This window comes from Mustela nivalis (assembly GCF_964662115.1).
Source record: "Mustela nivalis genome assembly, chromosome: 9".
In the NCBI taxonomy this organism is placed as follows: domain Eukaryota; kingdom Metazoa; phylum Chordata; class Mammalia; order Carnivora; family Mustelidae; genus Mustela; species Mustela nivalis.
The window spans coordinates 60,767,043-60,786,298 of NC_139028.1; the positions used below are offsets into that span (position 1 = coordinate 60,767,043).

The 19,256-nt window shown below is 50.2% G+C and overlaps 1 long non-coding RNA gene across 1 annotated transcript; it reads right to left on the reverse strand.

The window, feature by feature from the left end:
• Positions 1-523: 523 nt before the first annotated feature.
• On the reverse strand, positions 524-3,600 carry LOC309873628. Its single transcript, XR_014316438.1, has 3 exons — positions 3,452-3,600; positions 1,645-1,983; positions 524-1,389 (listed from the first exon to the last, which is right to left on the reverse strand). It is a non-coding gene; the product is annotated as an uncharacterized lncRNA (long non-coding RNA).
• Between the last annotated feature and the right edge of the window lie 15,656 nt (positions 3,601-19,256).

A 19,256-nucleotide genomic window follows, 5' to 3' on the forward strand; every position in this document is an offset into this window, starting at 1 on the left:
AGGTACCGAGAAGCCCTCCCCTCTGCGTGCCCCTGGTCTCTTCACTTTCTGTTTCTTCTCTCTGCCTGCGCTTCCTGAGACTCCCCTACTCTGGCTCTGTGGTATGTCTTGGGCTGCTGAGGGCCCTCAAGACCCCAGGGCCTGTGGATCTGAGCCTGGCTGAAGGTCTCAGTGCCCTTGGACGTGGTGGAAGCCGTACATGTAGAGGAAGGAGTAGAAGGTTTCCCGGCAGGAGGTAGAGCTTGGCCAGAGTCTCGCTGGAGGAGTGGGGAGGAGCTGGAAGGAGAGAGGAGGATTTCTTCTTCCATTTAAAGGCATTGCAGGCAGATGAAATAACGTGTGTGAAAGCAGAGGTGTGAAATGGCATGTGGGGCTTGGGAAACTGCGAGAAGCACAATATGGGAAGAGAGCGGAGAGCAAGTGGGGGATGAGGGGTTGTGGGGGAGTTGAAAGCCCAATGGAGGGCATGTCTGGGGCAGATTTGAGGAGCCTTGTGTGCTGATTAAGGCATTCAAAATTTATCTTGAAGGCAATGGAGGTTTATTCTTTTCATGACGCAACAAACGTTCCTGAGCATCTACTCCACCCAGAGCGCTGTTCGTGGGCACCGTGTGCGCTCCTGGGATGCCCGGGTCTCCCTCCTCAGACCGGAGCACCCACCCTTCTGGAGGCTGACAGCTCACAGCCCAAGACTCTCCTTTCTGCCTGTGCCTTAGGTTGAAAAGACCCCCCTCATCTAATGTCACTCCCCTTCCTGGGACTGGCCCGCCTCTACTGGGTCTGATCCATAGTGGGGTTTACTGCCCAGCCCCCATGCCTCAATTTGGTCCCACTGTGAAAAATTTTTCCAACTGCACAGCTTCCCAAGAGGAGAAGACCCCCCCTGTGGTGGGGTCTGCCTCACAGCCCAACTTGTTCCTCTGCCCAGTCCTGCTTCAGTTATTCCCCCACAGATGTTGAGCTTGAGATAGATCCCCAATAAGCCTCCTGTCAGTCCATTTTCATCACAGAATCTCCTGCCCCAGGAGCCTGACCTGTGACAGTCATCACCAAGGGACGTCACTGTGTGAGAATCAAATGCCAGGAGAGGTCCGAGGGCAGAGACCAGTGAGGAGGCTGTTCTGATTGAGCCGAGGACCGAGGACGACGGGAGGTGGGTGGGGGCGGGAAGGAGGGATGGAGCTCGGGACTGAGGGGCCACAGAATCGCAGACTGGCACAGACTGGGTACAGAAGAGATGCGGAGCAGCTGGACTGAGGTAAAGCCAACTCCTGTGCTGAGTTTAGTGGGACGCGGTTCATTCTGGGAGTAGAGAGCACGCCACGCCCACGGGGCATCCAGATGGGGGTCCAGGAGGCAGGGCGGACTACGCATGATCCGGAAGCGTATCTAAAATGAAGGTGTAGATCTCGGAGTTACCCAGCGCCTGGCAGTTTATAAAGTTTTTCTCACACCCCTTAGTTTAATATGGGGACCAACCCATCAGAAGTGTTGCAAGGATCCTGGAGATCCTCTATGGAGCTGGAAGTTAACCCTTCTGTTGCTGAATCGTGGTGGGGGTGCTATGTTTTGGGTGGGAGGGAAACTCAGGGGACTCTAAGCACCCAGAGACTTACAAAGCAGTAAGTTAGAATCTTTGCATACCGGCTGGATATCTGGTTCCTCATATAATCCTCAGAGGAATCTGCTGAGGCAGATACTATAATCCCTTCTTTAAAAGAGGAAACCGGGGCTCAGCGAGAGGAATGACTTGCCAGAAATCTGGAGCGCGCTGAAGCAGCAGCCGGAGTTGAACCCGGAGCAATCCGCTCCTGAATCCTATGCCTGTAGTTGCTGGAGTGGGCATCAGGGCCTGAAGGTCTTGGCTCTTCAGTCAGGGATCTTTTCCCATTGTTCAGAGGGCCACTTCCGGTAGTGAATTCCAGAACTTCTGATCCTGAGCCAGTATCTCCTTCCAAGAAATGGTGCTGAGAACGTCCAGGCCTGTGGGGGAGGCGGGGTAGAATGGGAAAGCCTCCCAGACAGACATGAGGGATTTTCCAGACCTGGGGATCCCCCAGCTCCTGGTTGGAAGCCCAGGCATGTGTGGGAAGGTTTGTGGTCTCTCCAGTGGATAGCGCCTCCCCGGGGGTGGAAGGAGCCTCCATGGCCAGCTCTGCCAGCTTCTGCCTGGGCCACCCCTTTCAACCTGTTCCCTTCAGGGAAATGGGCTACCTGGGAAGCAGTGATCCTCATTCCCAAAAATGTTCCTATAGAGCCTGGCTGTTCACTATTTGTTCATCCATGTGTGTAATACTCCTCAGCTGTTTAGGGAGAGCTTGCCTTATGCTCTGTGTCACCTGGGTCCTGCCTCCCCCCAGGGTCTAGCCTTGACCTGTGTCCAGCTGGTAGCGAAGTTGTGTGCTTGACCAGTGACACAGACTGGGGAGTGGACAGAGGCTGTTCCTTTGGTCCCTGTGTCCCCTGGGCCAACACATGGAGATGTGATCAGGGGCTTTTGATTGATGCATAAAGGGAGGAAGGGCTGAGGCTGGATCAAAGGGAGGCTTCCTGACTGCCATGAGGGAAAGCCCTCCAGGGATGAAAGTTTGGGTGGCATCTCCATCCTTGAAGGGGGCCGGCCTCTGCCCCTGGGGTCTTACAGTACCCCCCCCCCCCCCCACCAATTTAAAGGCAGGAGGCTGGACTCAGAGACAAGGGGCCTTCCCAGATCTGGAATCTACAATTCTGCTATGGCTCCAGGAGGCCGGCAGCAGCCCAAAGGACACTCTGGCGATTTGCTCAGCTATGATCCAGAACACACCACATTGACTGTCTTGCTAAATCCCGCTCAGGGAGGAGGCGGGAGTGGAGGTGGGAGTTTCTCTGCTCAGTGCTCTGATCTCCTGCCCTGACACCTGAAGTCCCAGGCGTGGCTTGATGGGGTCGCGCCGTGTCAGGTTTTTGAAAACATGACCTGGTAAGTTTTTTTCTTTTGAATTTTCACATTTCCCTGAGAAAATAATTTTAGAAGCCAGTCCTTCCTTTTTCCCCTTCTTTAGTCACAGTCTCATCTTCACGGGGCTGTGGTACTCAGCAAGGAAGCAAAGGAGGTCCCACTGTGACCTCCCACAGAGGAAGTGACTGCCTGGGAGGGGAAGGTGCTGCGGAGACCAAGCTCCAGGGAGCACCTACTATGTGCCAGGTCCTCTGCAGTGTGCTTTGCACATCAGCACAATTATGCTAAGACTAATAAATATGGTAATTGTGAGGTGAAACCATCATTTGAAAAACTGATGGTCTCTTACATTCAACCTAACTCATGTTCTTCTTGGCATTGGCAACTCTCCGCAAGGAGGGGGGTTATTCTTCTGATTTCAAACCTGAGGGAATTGAGGTTAAGAGAGATCAGGTGACTTGCCAACATCTCCCAGGGAGCCAGCCGTGGGGCCAGGCCTTGAACTCAGGTTACGTTCTTCTCCACGGGAGGGGCCCGGGGGGTGGAGGGCTGGCCCCCTGGTGACAGGGCCATTCCTCCCTGCCCAGGCCTCTAAAGAGGAAGATTCTGGAGACTCCTCTCAGCTTCACTGGCGGGCTCATAGCCAGAAAGTCCTGTGGCTCTTGAACTTCATGGGGCCTCCTGGAAGGCAAAAGGTAGGAAGCTTGCTAGGGGGCTGCAGGGATTAGAGCTGAATTGCTACAGTCACAGATGTCCCGAGTTTTCAGCCATGCCCCCCACTCCCAATCTAGAGAAAGCAGTGCAAGACCATGGGCATGCCTAGTAGGAGACAGAGCTGTCTGTGTGCCCATCTCAGATAACCGCCCACCCTGCTCAGGGAGAAGAGTGAGAACAACACCAGTGCTTTCCATAGCCAGTTTCAGGGGAGGGAGGGAAGTCTGGCAGCCCCCCTGGGAAAGAACACACAGATGTTTTACACACAACCTGGATTGACCTCATTCAGGTGGCTCAAGCTGGGGGAGGCAGTGTGGGCCTTCGTCTTCCCACCTGCTTGGCCAGCCATAGTCACAGGGGTGATCATTTATTGAGCACTTACTGCGTGCCAAGCAAGATGCTTAATTCCTTGCATTTATTATCACATTTGATCCTCACGACAGCTCTCTAAGTTACTATTTTTATTCCCATATTACAGCTGAGAAAACAAAATCTTACAGACATTATATAACTTGTTCAAGTTCACACATCTAATAAGTAGTAGAGCTAGTATACAAATCCAGGCTGTGAGACTTGGGCTCTAACTTCTGCATTATGCTGCTTCTATCCACCCATCCTTCTGTCCACCCACCCATCCATCCATCCATCCACTTCTCCATCCATCCCTTAATCTGCCCATTCGTCTATCCATCCACCCATCTATCCCCCCCTTCCTACCTCCATCCATCCACTTATCCATCTCTCCATCTGCCCATCCATCCATCCATCCATCCAATTACCCATTTGTAACAGACTGAGTCCCAGGAGAAAACATATTTACACTTAAAGTAGGAAAGTTCAAGGTGGGTTTAATAAAAGGACTATTTATTAAGATGAGAAGGTGTGGTGTGATGGGAAGCCACACAGGACTCTTCAGTGTCCTAGAGTTAGGAACAGCGAGGTTGATAGTACCTAGAACCTGAAGGAATGAGGAGAGGGAGACATTAATGGAACGTGGGGAGAAAGGACCTGACAGGAGCAGTTCCTTTTGTCAAGAGATATGTCAGTCTGAGACAACACACAGACAGGGGGGCCAGAGGAATAAGTACCTCACCTTCTTCCCTACTTCTCTCTTCCTTTCTGTCTCCTGCTGGGCTTCCCTTCAGCTGACCCAACCAGAAACCAAAGGGCATGGTGGCCAGTTGATGCAATCCTTCAGGTCAGCCTCCGGGGCAGAGTAGATGGGGAAAGGTGGTGAACAGAGCTGGTGGAACAAAGGGAAGACACACAGCACACCGTCTGTTCACCCACCAGACACTCTCCTGGCACTATGCCATGTCACATGTGTCCTGCTATTGGTATGAGATATTATTCCAGGCAAAACAGACATGGTTCGTTATTCGTTAGTTCATTCATTCATTCATTCATTCATCAGGTACCCTTGAGGCCTCTGTGAGAAGTTCTGTTCTGGGTGCTGCGGACCCAGGGAGGGGTGGGATTGAATCCTGAGCTCAAATTGCTCACAAACCACTAACAGATCAGACTGAGACATGCTCTGGGCTGGCTGCTTCCTTGTGGGGGTCTGAAGAGTTGTGGTGGGGGAGTCAGATGAGATGGAAGCAGTCCAACCATCAGAAAATCTATCTGCTGAATTTGACCAATTATTGTTAAGACTGTGTCTGTCTTTTGGGGTAGGAGCTATAGTCAGGGGAGGAGAGCCCAGGCTAGGGACAAGGCTCGGGGCCTTAGTCTCATTAACATCATTATACTGTGGTGAAGAAACAAAGCCCCAGCCACGTGGTAGCAAGTCACGAGCCTGGACCTTACATGGCTCCTGCAGGGTAGAGAGGATAGTCCTCTTACCAAAAGACCTGGCTTCTACTCCAGCTTAACTCTGTGCCTTTGAAGGGATCCTGCCTCCACCCTGCATCATCCCCCTCAGCTGTCCAGAGGTCACCAGGATCCATAGTGCTGTGGTGTGGGGAGTCTGGGAGAAGCCCCCAGCTGTGGCCTTCCCTGTGCTGTCCCCAGAGCTCTGACTAGGGAGATTCCAGATGAGTACCTCTGGGCTTCTGTCTTCCTTCTGGACCTTGCAGTTGCTACCTCACTTCCCTGCAATCAATTCCCACCCCTTCTCCGGGCCCTGATTTAATTACTGTGCCAAACCCGTTGGAGGGGTGCTCTGATGCGCTGTGAGGCTAATGGTGCCAGCCCTACGGATCCAAGGCTGTCCAGGCCTGCTGGGGGCAGCCGAGAGCCCCCCTGGCTGTGAGGGGTGAGGGGTCCACCTCTCCCATGCCCTCTAACCTCCTAACACCTCAGTGTGTCTGACACAGGGACCCTTGGCGTTACACAGGGATGGGTTCTCAGCCCAGCACCGATGGGGACAAGCTGTCTCCAACTTCCATCTCCGGTCTTCTTGTTTGCTCAGTCAGTTAATGGGCTTCCAAAATAATTTCTCACAAGACTAAATCCACATATCTGCATCTCTAGACCTGCATTTTCAGTCTTTGTGTTGCACATGATACTCTAGATAGAGTGTAGGCCCAGGTAGGGGCCTATTTTGCCCAGATCTAAGATGGGTTTGCGCAGATGGGAATGTGTGCCCTTCAACAGATGCCAGTGGAGATGGATGCTGGTGACCAGGGACACCAGTGGGTATGAGGGGACAGTAGAGGTGTCGTCATCATGGGACCCAGGATGGGTGGCCTTTGCCATTGCCCTAGCACTCTGCACCCTACCCGCCTCCAGAACTCTAGCATGCCAGGGCCCTGAATCATCGGGGACACCCTTCACCTGACCAGAGTCAAGTCCAGCAGCAGGAGAAGTGAAGCATGGAGGTCACACCTCCGCACCCAGGAGCACGGCTGAGGCAGCCTGTCCCTCTCTCCAATCTGAGCCTTGTGTCACAGCTCTCCAAGGTGAGTGCCTCCCAGTTACTGTATTGTAAGGAGCATCAAAGCCCCTCTCACCTGAAAGCATCACTCCTTTTTTGGAGTGGGGGTGCTTACACAGAACCCGCTATGGGCAGATTCACTGAATTAAAGAAGTCAGAGAACACTGAATGAAGACTCATCAAGTGTTACTGGCCCATCAGCCTTTGAGTCAAGGTGTGCATTTCAAATGAGGACCCCAGAAGTTAGCCTGGTGGGTAGGCTGTGGCTCTGAGCCAACACTCCAGCCCACTTTTTTGTTGTTGTTGTTTTTTTGGAAGGTCTGTCAGTGTCTTGGGCAAGGGACCCCTCAGGCGGAAAGGTTTTGGAGGTTGTTAATATCAGGGTCCATGGAGATATTCTGGGTCATCCAAAGCAAACATGAGCCCTTGTTCAGATCTCAGCAAAGAACATCCCTGGAGCCATCCATACAAAGGATCAGGCCTCTGATGGGAAAGGGAGGAGGGAGGTCCAGACATGGAAACCAGAGGAAAGAGTGACCAGAACCCGATGGGCTGTTGACTCTTAGATGTCTGTACTCGGTCCTTGTACAACTCAAGTTTCTCCTCACCACCACCCTGGCAGGTTAGATTATTATTCCCACTTTAAAGAGAAAACAGATTTTCCAAGAGGCCAAATGACTTAACCAAGGTCATGCAGCCAGTAAAAAACTCTACCCTATCGCGAGTGGCCCTTTTGTTGCCTAACATGAACAGAACTCCTACTTCTGGAAGTGGAGAGGAAAGGGGTAGGTCTAGGCCTTCGCAGAGAAGATGGGGGCAGCCGTCAACATGACTCGGAAATTCAAAGAACCTGGGTAGAGAACGACTGGGTGGGGGTTAGGATACCCAGAGGCTTTGGAGTCAGTGTCTGCTGCCTCCTGGCCGGTATTCTTGGGCAGGTGATTTCACTTCCCTGGGTCTCGGTTTTCTTGCCTGTAAACTGGGGGTAATGATATGCTCCACTCTCTTCAGTAGATCTTTTGAAATTGAAAGAGAGGCTGTGAGGGAAGCACTTAGCACGGTCTGGCTCAGGGCTCATTTGGGGCTGTCATCATTAGTGCTGGGAGGGAGGTCCCTTGGGGTTGGCATGAGTGCTGCACCTGGGGAAGGAAGGAGAGGACCTGAACAGGGACCCAGGTTGCTTTGTGTCAGGAACAATGCATGGGGGATTCTTTGTTCTCATTCTTATCTCAAGAAGTAATTTCCATTTCTACAGTCTCTGGTAACCTTAAAGCTTCAGATAAACAATGGAGCTGATGAGAGATTTGCCTGGCCCTTCAGGCTTAACCCCTTGGCATCACCACCTTCTCCTCCTCAGTGTGGGCCCTGAGGACAGCTCCTACTGAAGCCCGGGAGGGTGCTGGGGAGAGGGGAGACAGAGGGAGGAGCAGACTGCACCTGTTCCTTGCAGGAGGGGGCACCCAGCCTCCAGGGAGGATGATTTCAGTAGGAGAGATGTCGAGTTTTCAGCTGCAGTGCTGAGCCCTTTAAGCCTGTTGCCTATTTCTCCTGCTTTATTGTGTGGCCGCCTAGTGCACAGACTGGCATGCACACCAGCCCCGCTGACTGTGCCCTCCATCAGTCTCCCACACACTCTGGTCAAATTCAGTGGACACCTCTCGTTTGGTCACAAGCGGTGGCCCTCTTAGGGTCTCCTGGGCTCTAGACCTGCCCTCCTTCCTCGGACACTCCCCTTAGTCCCCCCTACCCTAGCTAGCTCTTCCCTCTTCCCTAGGTTGTGGCTTCTCAGCAGCCTGTAGACCCCTCTGTCTCCATGGCTCCCTCATGTCACAGTCCTTCTCGACATCACACATTCTCTGTCCTCCCTGCTCTGACCACTCCCTGACCCCCGCCTCCGGCCAAGGTGGCAACCTCCCCCAGCTTCACACCCACCATCCGTCAGCCTCAACGCAGCTCCCATGCCGTGTCCCTGCACCCCAAACACTCAGCCTTTTCAGAGGCCTGCTGCCTCACACTGTCTTCTCTTTGCTTAAAACTTTTCACCTAAAAATACTTTAGAAAACTATTTGGCACCCCATATTAAAGCTGAGCCGGCAATTCCACTCTTTGAAATATTCTCCCAGATGTGTACATATAAGCTCTAAAAGATAAGCACAAGACTGCCTACAGCACTGCGCGGAAGCGCCCAGACCGAGACTGCGCATGCGCCCATCGTCAGGGCGGTGAGCGCGCAGAGAGGGTAGCGTTAGCTCATGCTACTGCTCAGCGCGTTTCAACGACTGTCACAGACACCACAGAGTTCATATTGTGCAATTCTGCTTTCCTCAAGTTCAAAACCGGTGCTGGAAGACAAGACGAGTGGAGGGGGTGCTGTACATAGTGACTGGAAGGGGCTTAGGGAGTACCTCTGGGTAGTGAAAAATGTTCTATATTTGGCTTGGGATGCCGGTTACCTGGGGGTACTTCCTGTAAAAATTCATTGACATGTATACTTACGATATGTGAATTTCTCTGTGTGTCAATAAAAATTCAAAAGAAAGAAAGAAAATCCTCTGCGGGCTCTTGATTGCCATCAGGATAAAACCCACAAGCTCCTTTATCGCCTGGTAAATGCCAGGCCCTTCCTGACCTGGCTCCTGTCTTGCTCCTTTTCCCCAGAAGCACGATGCTGTCTCTGGCCTCAGGGCTTTTGCACAGCTGTTGGTCTGTGTGAATGCCCTTGACCACCTATTCCATATGGCTACAGCTGGAGGTCCTTTGAGACATTTCTCTCTGCCTCAGGCTGTTAGTTACCTGCATTGCAGGCTCTCAAGGGCTTGGGTCAAACCTCTGTTCCAGCATTTATTTTCTGTAGGATACAGCTGTTGCCCACCTCCCTCCCTTGTGGCCATAAGCTTCATCTCCGTGAATCAATACACTGTCTCTGTGTTTGTATCCCTAGCTGTAGCTCGGGGCCTGGGACAGGGTTAAGTGTGAATAACCGACAAAAATCAAGCTGTAGGTAGTCACACACTTAATAATTTCACTGAAAAAAATAGACTGACATAAAGGGAGTACAAACTTTGGTTATGCAGATATCAATTAATATGGTATTTTAATATTTAGATTAGGATGTCCCTGGAAAATCTGTCATAGTCTTTCTTGTCACATGGTGACCCAATAGTAATCTAATTCATCCTAAAGCATAAGGAGGGGAATATGTTTGCATTTAAAGAAAGCTCCCCGAAAAGACATTTTACACAAAGGCATGACATTGTGACATACACATGGTGACATTTCAGACACAGCGGCTGATGGTGCTACTCTGAATGTCTATAGGTACCTTAGTGGTCACCCAAGAATTCAGATGGGCAGGGGGCTCAGGAGACTGTCCTGAAACAAAGTTATATTACTTTTAATGAGAGAAGCTCTAGGCAGAAAATGACCTTGGAATTCCCGAGTGTGGCCTTTTTTAGAATGTTGCTGCAGGGGAGGCCCCCAGATGTCCTATAAGAATGAGGAGTCCTCAGGGGGTGGGGGCAGTGGACTTTGAAAAGGGGAAAGGGGACCCTGAAAAGCTGTCCAGCATGGGCTCAGCCTGTCAGGATGCGAGGGGCTACGAGGGAAGAGGGAGGCAGTTGCCAGATCATGTGTCTTCTGCCTGGCTCTGGGGAACGCAGCAACCCCTGGGTGGGGCCGACAGTGTGGTAAGGGACAGGGAGTGTAACTAGAGTGTAATTAGAGTGTTTTGAGAGCTGAAAAGGAAAAGCTGCCAGATCCCAGAGGAGAAAAAGAGACCAAAGTCTTAGCCACAAGAAGATGGAGGTTAAACTCTGCCCCACAAGGACTGCTCATGGCCTTGGGCCAAGCAGGTAGACCTGCCAGGCAAAGAACCTGGGCGCTGTGCACCCTTATCTGAGCTTGGAGTGGAGACGGTGGGATGGTCCCTCCGAGGAACATGGGGCCTGGAAGAGGGCCCTGCTTTGGCTGTTGGATCAGCGGGGGGTCGGGTAGTGCCGGGTGGCAGGCAGGAGGGATGGTGGCACTGGCTGCTTGGGCACAGGGAGTTCTCTCGCTGGTGGAGAAAGTTGGACTAAATCTTTTGTGGGTCAGTTACAAAGTCCCTGTGTGGGAGACCATTCAGGAGACCTGAGCAACTTTTAACTTTAACTTAGAAAACATAAAATATAAAATAAAAGACAATAGCTCTGAAGGATAAGTTTGCTACATTTGACCGCTTATCAGATAGGAATTTCTTTATAAAAGGAAACAGCATGATGTCGAACTCGAATGCCAAATCAATAAATATTTGCCACATACAGAGAAAGAGATCAATGTCTGGAAAACAGGACTTCTAAAAATCAGCAAGAAAAGATAGGCAACCTGATAAGAAAAGATAGGCAAAGTGCTGGAACAGAAAAGTCATAAGAGAAATAAAATGGATTTATGCCTGCAAAGATGCCTGCCTTGCTCCTCTTCATGGAAATGGAAGGTAAAGGGGAATATAGCTTAGGAAATTCATTTGCCAAGTAAGAAATTTTGAAAAGTTTCAAAAATTTGACAAATTCTGCTAAGTATTGATGATAATGTTGATGAGCGGCAATGTAAGTTGGTGTAGACTTTTTGGAGGCCAACCCATAGACTCAGTTCAGAATTTAGAATACTCACACCTTGGTGTATTTGACCCAGTGATTCCCCTTGGTATTTACCTCAAAGAAACATTTGCATATGTGCACAAAGAGAAAGATTCAAAGACGTGTATTACGGGATTATTCCTGATAGGGGATGGTGCATTCATTCTCTGCCATATTATGCAGCAATGGAGGCATGTAGCCTGAAACTGTGGTTGGAGGGAGGGAACCCGGAGCGCTCGGTTTCCTGGGCTGTCCTGCATTCCAAGCAACCTGGAGGCTGAATTGAGAACAAGTAAGCAAATAGGCCCGTGAGGGTAAAGGATCTGGGCAGCAGAGGCTGAGGGGAGACCACTGGGCAGGGGGTCAGATGGAGAACAAGCAAGAGACTCTGGATTTGTAAGCACGGGCAGCCAAGGTACAGCTAGACCAGATAGAGCCACCGTGGGCCTGGGAGGGAGACCTGCTGTGAGGACCCCCTCATCACCCTGGAGAGGGAGACGGTAGGGATCCCATCCGCTCTCAGGGCAACCTGGCATCTGCCTAGTTGCTCACATTAGGGCCCCCTCCACACACTCCACACACACACACACCCGTGGGGAGGCAGGTGGAGATGGAAGCGACCTGAAGGATGGAATATTTTCTTATAAGACTGACTGAACATTACCTAAAGAGATCATTTTTAGCTGATCAGACCCAGCTTTAAAGCACATTAGATGACATTATGTCATATTTTCCGGCTAACCAAGGCGGGTGTGGTTTGGGAGGAAAGTCAGATTAGTAACAAACAAAATAACTGAGCTTCCCCGTGCATGGGGAGACGCAGTGAGCCAAATTTGTGACCCCGATGCAAGGCACGTCGTTCGTTCTGTTGCCTCTGCTGGGCACGCCCCCCCCCCACCTGCCCCCACCTTCCTATGTGGCTCCCACTCAACCTCTCAATCTACCCCTGTTATTACTCCTTGGGCAGCCCTCCTTGAACCCCCAGACTGGTTCCCCACCGCAGAGCTCCCCTTCACAGCATTTAGCGCACTGCGTTGTCATGCTTGTCTCCCTCCGGGGAGGGGAAGCCGTTTACTACTCATCAGTGTCCCCCTAGTCCCTAGCAGAGTACTTAGCCCATGGCAGTGGCTCAGCCAGTGCTTGTGGCATAACTGAGTTAATCAGTGAATGAGTGATTGAGAGGGGCCGTGGTTCTAGAAAACCTGGAAACTGGGTGAGCTTGGGCTATTTCCTTCCTTGGGTCTCTGTTTTCCATCTGCAAAGGAGTGGTGTTGAGGGAGCCGGGCTTCCTTCTCAGACAACTTTTGCCCCCACCCCCGCCACGAGTCCTTCTCCAGTGAAGTCTGGGACTGCCCGGGGGGTGGGGCTCTGCCCCTTCTGCCCACTGCAAAATATCAGACCAGAGGACCCAGGTCGTCTGCCTAACCTCCCTGCCCAGAGCCAGTTCAAGCCTTTGCAAAATCCTGCCGTTTTCAGACGTGGCTCATGTCTGGCATCCTCCCCACGCCCTCCTCCTTGAGGGACCCTGACTGCTTCCAGATGGGTGTGGTCCCTGCCTCTTTCCTGGAGTCCAGTAGGCTGTGGCCGAACCCCAGCTGAGGAGCTGCCCGAGGCCTCTCCCTGTCCTGGAGGTGGGGAAAGTCCCTCTTCCCTTCTCTCAGACTCTGCCTCTCCTCTCTGTGTGTCTATCTTTTGGTTTCTGTGCTCTTTTTTTCTCTCTACTTACTCTCTGCATCTGGGTTTCCTTCTCTGCCCCTCTCTCCTTGTCTTGGTTTTTCTGAGTTCCCCTCTCCAGACCTCCTTCCCACCGTAGTGGCGCCCTTGATCTTCCCAGCCCAGTGGAGGAGTGGTTTTAGTTTCTCCCTAAAACGTTTCCTGGCTCCTGACTCAACCCAGCCTGGGCCTGCCAAGCTTGAATTCCCACCCCACCCCTCTGCCAGGCAGGTGCTCCGGGATGATGAAGGGTACCAGCACAGCCAGGGGGAGCCTGCTGGATCCATGACATCCTGGGGGAAGGAGGGAGTGGCTGTGATCTCTGGTCTGGATTGACTGGGCCTTTTCAGGCCTGCAGATATCCCACCCTTGTCCTGCACAGAGAGAAGAGGCCTGGCCTCCTCCCTGTCCCTGACTGTTCCAGTGCCCTGGACACAGAGAGGTCCCCCAAATAAGGGCTGCACTCATGGGCCCCCCAAGAAGGCTGCTTCCCTCTGCTGCCTTCCTCCCACAGAGCCATTAGATATCAGGCCTACTTGTGTTGACCCAGCCGGAGTGGCACGAGGGAACACAAGAGCAAGTGTGAGACTGGAATGTGAAGCCTGAGGTGGGCATTGAGCACGTGGGGTCTGTTGGGGTCTGTTGGGTCCCGGGCTCTGCCCCCTAGGGTAGTCTTAGGTACCCCTGGGGTAGTCTTAGGTCAGCCACTTCTTTCTGAGCCTCAGTTTTCCTGCCTGTAAAATGGGAGAGCAGATCCCCTCCTGGTGCACTGCTGCAAGAATTAAGTGTTAAGATATGGATCAAACACCCGACCCTGCAGGCTCCCAGTGAATGTTATGTGAGACGGAATGTGCGTTCAATCTCGCCTGTGCCCTCTCAGGCCCGCACGGGGTTGAGCAAGGGAGTATGCTCAGAAAGCCTCCGTGTGTAAGTAAAGGAAGGGAGAGGGAGGGGATGAATGCCTGAATCTCAGTCACCGACCCGCGGTGGCCTTCCGTAAACCGCAGGTCCTCGGTAAAATGGAGAGGTCATCTTTACTTTGCAAGGTTGTTATAAGGATGAAATTAGGGGCGCCTAGGTGGCTTAGTCGGTTAAGTGTCTGCCTTCAGCTCAGGTCAGGATCCCAGAGTCTTGCTGGTTCTGTTCAGTGGGGAGTCTGCTTCTCCCTCTCCCTGCCCCCCTCAACCAACCTGTGCATTCTCTCTCACTCTCTCTCTCTCAAACTAATAAATAAAATCTTTAAAAAAGAGAATGCAATTAAGTAGGGAATGCAAAAGTACAGTCAGTGTTCAATAACTCTCAATTCTTATAAATTATGACAATCATGGCACGAAGATTACAAGAAAGGATCTCGTATGTAAGGGTCAGTCCTTAGCCTCATGCATGGGCCCAGTTGCCCCCATTGGAAACACACTGCTAAGGAGTACGGGGAGGGGTCTGGTTTGCTTTTTAGTGTCCTTCTGGCTCACGGCAGACTGAGTGAAGGGGCCTGGGAGTTGTTCCTGTAGGCTGTTGACTGGGGCAGCTGGTGAGGACCCAGAGCTCTAAACCCAAGGAAGCTACAGGCTGGAGCAGACCCAAGTAGGCCAAGGTCAAGGGACCATTCCTGCCAGTGAAGGTAGAGGCTGGGGTGAGGCTATTTCTGTGACTGCAAGCTTCATCTGGTCTTGGTAGTGAGCCTGGTGGGCACACCCTGTCTCCAGGCTAGGCCCCGACCCCTGCCCACTGAGTGGGGGCCACTATGGCAAGCCAGATAGACCTGCCCTTACCTGATTCTGGCTGCCCTTGAACACATCCCACATGCAATCCTATCTGTGCCTTGGGGCCTGCTGTCCTTGACACCTGGGATGTGCCATCCAGCCTTCTCTTTTTGTGACTCTCCCACTAACCCTTCAGCAGCCAGCTCTACTGCAACCATCCCAAGATCTCCTCGAGTCAGAAGGGGTCACTCTTTAACTTGACCTTGGGCAGTTTACCTGACTCAGTGAGTTTAGTTTACTCACTTGTAAGATGGGACTGTTCGTACCTACCTGTGGGTATCATGAGCACTTAGTGAGAAAACTCACGAGAAAGTGGGAAATCCTCGAGGACAGGATTTTCCCATTCCCAGTGCCTAACACAGGGCCCGACCCAATACAATGCTTGCGAAGGGGAAGAGGCCCCTGGCCCCCGACAGCCATGTTCTCCGAGCACTTACTATGCTCCAGGCTAGGTGGGAGCCTTCTGTGAGCATCATTCAACCACCTAACAAACACCTGGTGAGCTTCTACTCTGTGTCAGGTCTGTTGGCAGCACATACGTAATATTGGTGAACTAAGGGCACAAATCCTATCCTGGGAGAACTTGCCTTCTAGCAGGGGAGCGGAAAACGAAGAGCAAACATGAGTGTTAGAAGGTGATAAATGCTGTGAATAAAAATAAAGCAGTGCCGGGGGATTGTGGGGGGAAGGGAGTGGGTTACAATCTTAAATAGGGTGGTTGGTGTATGACTCCTTTGAAGAGGAACTTGGAGCCAAAGCTTGAAGGAGGTGAGGGACTTGGAGAGTCATACCTGTGGGGGCAGTGGGGGGCGGTGCTTGACCAGGGGAACAGCCAAGGCAAAGGCCTTAAGGTGGAGCTGACCTGGTTTGTTGGGGCGGAGAGAGGAACGGGAGAACATTAGAGCAAGAGGCCAAGGTGGTCACTGGGCTGGTTCGCCCGTCCTTACAGGCTCTCAGAAGGATTTTGATTTTTGCCTTGAATGAGTTAAGGAGTCATGGGAGGTTTTGAATATAGAAATGACATGGTTTGATCTGATCTGATTTTTCTAATACTTATTTTTGTAGAGATATACTTGGCATATGATATTGTAGTTTTAGGTGTATAATCTCATAATTTGATACATTTGATACATTATGCCAGATGATTATCACAATAAATTTAATTAACATCCATTTATACATATAGTTACAAAAACTTTTTTTTATGATGAGAACTGCTTTAAAAAAAAAACAATTATTTATTTATTTGAGAGACAGAGATAGTGAGAGAGAGCCAGAGTGGGGAAAAGAGGGAGGAGCAGGCTCCCTGCTGAGTAGGGAGTTCAATGCCGGACTTGATCCCAGGACCCTAAGCCAAAGGCAGATGCTTAACCACCTGAGCCACCCAGGCACTCACTGTGATAAGAACTTTTAAGATCTACCCCCTTAGCGACTTTCAAATATACAACACAGTATTACCAGCTGTAGTCACCATGCTGTACACTACATCCCCAGGACTCGTTTATCTTATAATAAGAAGTTCATGACTTTTGACCCCCTTCGCTCATGACCCACTCCAGATGGCCGTTCCGTGGGTTCAAGGCCCAGCTCTGTCTCTTAGCTCTGTCACTGGGCAAGACATTTTACCACCCAGTTTCATTTTTCTGCTCTCTGTAAAAAAGCAGATTAAGAATACACATCTAACAGAGCCTTGGCAGAAATTCCCGTCTGCTTTCTGGCCTAAGAATAGCAGCCCTTCTGAGCAGTTGGTCTGTTTCACTCCCATGAACTATGCCTGCTGGGAAGCTGGTCACAAAGCACGTGTCCAGCCAGAGCAAATGCATGGACTTTTAGGTCATCGCAGCCTTGTTTCTGTGCTTCTTCCTTTCCTACTTGCTTGAGAACTGTTTTCGAGTGTCAGTCCACTTCAATAATTTCTTTACAGTAACAATTTTTCCTTGATTACAAAAATAATACATGTTCATGCTATGGATTGGGAGAAATGGACACGTAGATGGACAGGTGAGGAAAACATATGTGACTCAAGGGTAACTACTATTAGTCTTGCTTCTGGTAGAATTTCCATTTGATGATATGTATGTACATATATAGACGAAGTATATATAGACCCATGTATGTTACATATATGTGGCATATATGTAATATATGTGTAACATTGAGCTACTAAACGTTTATTTTCCTTCTCCCATAGTTCCTTTAATCCCTTGCCCTTTCCCTCACCCAGGCTCTCATGGGACTGAACCTTCATGCCACAGAGGAAAACAAATAATAAAGGAAGGAAATATTTGGCTTTTGAGGTTTGAGGATAAGCAAAACATTTGGAAGAATTGAGGAAGAGTCCAGACCAGACAGGAATACTCTAGCAGAGTTGGGGGACAGCGTTGGAGGGAAGGTGAGGGAATATGGGTGCTGGAAAGGGACTCTGTCTGTCTCCGACCTGGTCTGTCCCATCTGTCTCCCACCTCTGCTTTGTCCCTGGAAGTGAGGGTGTGGGGACCTGCCCCAGCGTGGCAGAAAGGTGCTGTAGGGCCCCATGAGCAGGTAGGACCTGTGCTCTCCCTGTCAGCACACCCTGAGGAGGCCAGGGCACCTGCCCTGAATTCCTGCATCCTGCTGAAGTGCTGGACAGCAGAGCAGAACAAAGGTGACTGGCAAGTCCAAGCAGGTGGGCCACGAGAATTCTGCAGAATGTTCCCCAGCCTAGGAGAGGCTAGGAGAGGGAGAGGGAAGTCTCAGGGCCTTGGGATGTTGTGGGGCATGATGGAGCTCTCCCAGGGTTCCCTTTGGCTCATACATTACCACACACTTGCTGGCTTAGAAAAACAGACATTTATTCTGTCACAGTTCTGGAAGTCAGAGGCCCAAAGTCATTTTACTGGACTGAAACCAAAGTGCTGGCAGGGCCACACTCCCTCTAGAGGTTCTGAGGGGAGAATCTTCTTGCCCCCTCCAGCCCCTGGTGGCTGTTGGCATTCGTTGGCTTGTGGCTACCCCTCTGTCCTGTTTTCATGACTGTCTAATCTCCCTCTGCCTCTCGCTTACAAGGCTACTTGTGACTGTAGTTAAAATCCATCTGGATAATCCAGGATAAGCTCCTTCCCTCAAGAGTCTCATCCTAAACAGAAGGAAAAATAAGCAAGTGCGACTACATCAAAGTAAAAGCCTTCTGCACAGCGACGGAAACCACCAACAATGTGAAGAGGACACCTACTGAATGGGAGAAAACATTTGAAAGTCATATATAGGAGAAGGGGGTAATATCCAAAATACATTACACCTACAACAACGAAATATGTAACTCCCACAACTCAGTGACAAAACAAGAGAAAACAAAAAACAATCTGATTAAATAATGAGTGGAAGATCTGGACAGAAAGTTTCCAGAGAAGACCTGCAGATGGCCAACAGACACATGAGATGATGTTCTATATCACTCACCATCAAGGACATGAAAATCCAAGCCTAGGATTAATGAAATATCACCTCACACCCGTCAGAATGACTATCATCAAAAAGACAAGAAATAACAAGTGTTGTGAGGATGTGGAGAAAGGAGTTTCCTTGTGCCCTGGTTGTGGGAATGCAAACTGGGATAGCCACTCTGGAAAATAGCATGGAGGCTCCTCAAAAAATTAAAAATAGAGCTATCCTATGACCCAACAATTCTACTTCTGGAGATTTAACAGATGAAAAGGAAACCACTAACTTTGAAAGATATATACATTCCCATGCTCATTGCAGCTTTATTTTACAATAGCAAAAATATGGAAGCAACATGAGCACCCTGATGGATGGATGGATGCATAAAGATGTGGTGGACCTAGAAAAACTGGCATATTTTTTGGCCATAAAAAAGAAGGAAATCTTGCCATCTGTGACAACATGGAGGGACTCTGAGGGCATTATGCTAAGTAAGTCAGACGTAGAAAGACAAATACTGCATGATCTCGTTTATATGTGAAATCGAAACCCTTTCCCCTAAACTGAACTCACAGATACGGGGAACAGATCCATGGTTGCCAGCAGTGGGGGTAGAAGGTGGGTGAAATGGGTGGAGGTCCTCAAAAGATACAAAACTCCGTTTACAAAGTCCTGGAGATAATAATGTACAGCATGGTGACTACAGGTAGTAATACTGTATTGTAGATTTGAAAGTTGCTAAAAGAGTAGATCTTAGAAGTTCTCATCACAAGAAAGAATTTTTGTAACATGTATAAGACAAGGATGCTAATGACCTATTGTGGTGATCATTGCACAGTATATATAAATACCAAACCATTATGATATACACCCAAAACTAATACAATGTTATACGTCAACTATGTCCCAAGAAAAAAACTTACCTTATAAATGATAAGATAAAAATCCTTAAGGGGTGCCTGGATGGCTCAGTCTCTTAAGTATCTGCCTTCTGCTCAGGGTCTTGGGATTGAGCCCCTTGTTGGGGTGGGGCTGTGGGGGGGAGCTCTGCCCAGTGGGGATCGTATTTCTCCCTCTCTCCTTTTGCCTCTCCTCCCTTTTTGCTCTCCGCCCTCTTTCGGTCTCTCTTTCCCAAATTAGTAAGTAAAATCTTTAAAAAAATAACTAAACACAATTTTCAAAATAAGTAAAATCAGAATTGTAAACAAATACGTAATAATAAA